The 2,787-nt window shown below is 42.3% G+C and overlaps 1 pseudogene; it reads left to right on the forward strand.

The window, feature by feature from the left end:
• Positions 1-276: 276 nt before the first annotated feature.
• Positions 277-2,787, forward strand: part of LOC126401205 (semaphorin-4E-like) — a 13,403-nt pseudogene continuing 10,892 nt past the window's right edge.

Consider the following 2,787-nt stretch of genomic DNA (forward strand, 5'->3'; position numbering starts at 1 on the left):
TTTAGATTTCTAAATAAACATTCACCTCGTCGCTAGATAGACCTACTCCTGAAAAACTAGTGTCTGCGCAAGGCTTTTTGTCCCTACGAGGGCACCGTCATTTACCCGACGGGAGGGGTGAGCGAGTGAGCCCTGCAATCTAGAATTTGACCACTGATGTCACTGTTTTCAACCCATTTTACACACTGGCCCTTTAATGTGAGTGATGTCCAGACCAGTATACTGTATCATAATGTCGCAAACAACAGCTTTAGATGAATGAAATTTCCTGGTTAGATGACAACGGGTTCTCAAAGGCCACGCCCACACCACATCTGTCTCTGTCACCAGTTAATCCGACACATCGGCTGCGGGGCCAGGCAGATGTGGGTCGGAGGAATATTGGTGCTGGTGTGTTGGCGGGAGACTGGAAGCTGTGCTTTGGTGTACCTCCCAACAGATCCAGTAGTGGACCGTGGGACTGTGGGACTGGAGGGTGAACAGCAGGTGAAGGGAAGCCACGTGGAGAAGCAGAGGGGTGTAATCACGATGCACCCCTCTTGCAGCTACCCTTTGTGCCTATTTTAAACCATTTCAATCAGGATTTCCCTTCTTTAATTGTTGAACAATTTTAGTTGACTAGCCTATTATACCAGGATTTTCTGTGTCTCCAACTGACGAGTGACTGATTGCCCGTCGCCACCTTCAATGTCTTGGGTCTGCCACCTTCGCGTTAGAGTGGGAGCAGTACACAGGACGGTTGGACTGACAAAACAAAGGCCAAAGTGTGGGTGGAGGGGGGTGAATGAACTGAAATAACAGCCAGAACAAACAAAAAACAGTCACCGGTAAACCACAGCCACTTCAGTGCACTGGGGGCCGTCTCACTGTCGTAAGTGTTTGGATGTGAAATGAGTTTAAAAATACAGTTCACTGAAGAAAGAAAAGGCCTCAGCAGATCAGTTCCTGTGATGAATAATGAATAAAGATCTATATGTGCTGCTAAAACGTCTCTTTAATGCATGTATCTATAAAAATCCCCCTGACTCATAACTGTTCCGAGTGTGTGTCATAAGTGGATGTGAAATGATGATTTGTGAATAAAGTTTGTTGAAAGAGAAAAAAAAGGCCTCAGCTGCTCAGTTACAGTAATAGGTGTGGTTTCCAAGACTGCAGCTGGGCACTTTTGTGCTGTGCTGCCACCTGCTGTCTGTCTCTGACATCACTGACATCACATTGATTAAATGTTCACGTCATCAAAAACCAGATCATCTTTATTTCTTTATGAACACTGAACACTTTATTGTGTGTGACTGTGTTTAATGTTCAGGAAAGAAAAGGAAACACCTGCCTTCATTAATCAGTCATTGAACACACCTCCTGTCAGACAAAAGTGTTTATTGATTATTTGTTTATTTGTTGCTGCAGATAAACAGTGTGGGGTGTGATGGGAACAGACTGCAGTGTGTGCGTTAATAGGTAGTGTGAAGTGACGTTTGTAATGTGATGAGTTAATGTGTCTAATAAACAGAAAATATAGAAACATGTTTATATCCACAAAATCAGTCAAAAGTCTTTTCAGAGCCAGAGTCACTTTTCTTACGGCCTGACAAACCACTGTCTCTCTGATGTGTTCAGTGTCTCTGATGTTATAAAGAAAAGAGTCAAAGGGCAATGCATAAAATTTGCTCCGATGATAATGTCAATCCACGATGTTTAGTATGTGATGTACAGCGGGTAAAATAAATATTGAACACGTCACCATTTTTCTCAGTAACTATATTTCTAAAGGTGCTATTGTCATGAAATTTTCACCAGATGTCGGTAACAACCCATGCAATCCACGCATGCAAAGAAACCAAAATAAATAATTTCAGAAATTAAAGTTATGTGTAATAAAATGGAATGACACAGGGGAAAAAGTATTGAACACGCTTACTGAAATTTATTTAATACTTTGTACAAAAGCCTTTGTTGGTAATGACAGCTTCAAGACGCCTCCTGTATGGAGAAACTAGTCGCATACATTGCTCAGGTGTGATTTTGGCCCATTCTTCCGCACAAACAGTCTTCAAATCTTGAAGTTTCCGTGGGCCTCTTCTGTGAACTCTGATCTTTAGTTCTTTCCACAGATTTTCTATTGGATTCAAGTCAGGTGATTGGCTGGGCCATTCTAGCAGCTTTATTTTCTTTCTCTGAAACCAATTGAGAGTTTCCTTGTCTGTGTGTTTGGGATCATTGTCTTGCTGAAATGTCCACCCTCGTTTCATCTTCATCATCCTGGTAGATGGCAGCAGATTTTTATCAAGAATGTCTCGGTACATTTTTCCATTCATCCTTCCTTCAATTATATGAAGTTTGCCAGTGCCGTATGCTGAAAAACAGCCCCACACCATGATGTTCCCACCTCCAAACTTCACTGTTGGTATGGTGTTTTTGGGGTGATGTGCAGTGCCATTTGACCTCCAAACATAGTGTGTATTATGGCATCCAAAGAGTTCAATTTTGGTCTCATCTGACCAGACTATATTCTCCCAGTATTTCACAGGCTTGTCTAAATGTTGTGCAGCAAACTTTAAACGTGCTTCAACATGCTTTTTCTTCAGCAATGGAGTCTTGCGTGGTGAGCGTGCATACAGGCCATGGCGGTTGAGTGCATTACTTATTGTTTTCTTTGAAACAATTGTACCTGCTAATTCTAGGTCTTTCTGAAGCTCTTCACAAGTGGTCCTTGGCTCTTGGACAACTCTTCTGATAATTCTTTTCATTCCTCTGTCAGAAATCTTGCGAGGAGCACCTGGTCGTGGC

This window comes from Epinephelus moara, chromosome 14, assembly GCF_006386435.1.
Source record: "Epinephelus moara isolate mb chromosome 14, YSFRI_EMoa_1.0, whole genome shotgun sequence".
NCBI lineage: Eukaryota > Metazoa > Chordata > Actinopteri > Perciformes > Serranidae > Epinephelus > Epinephelus moara.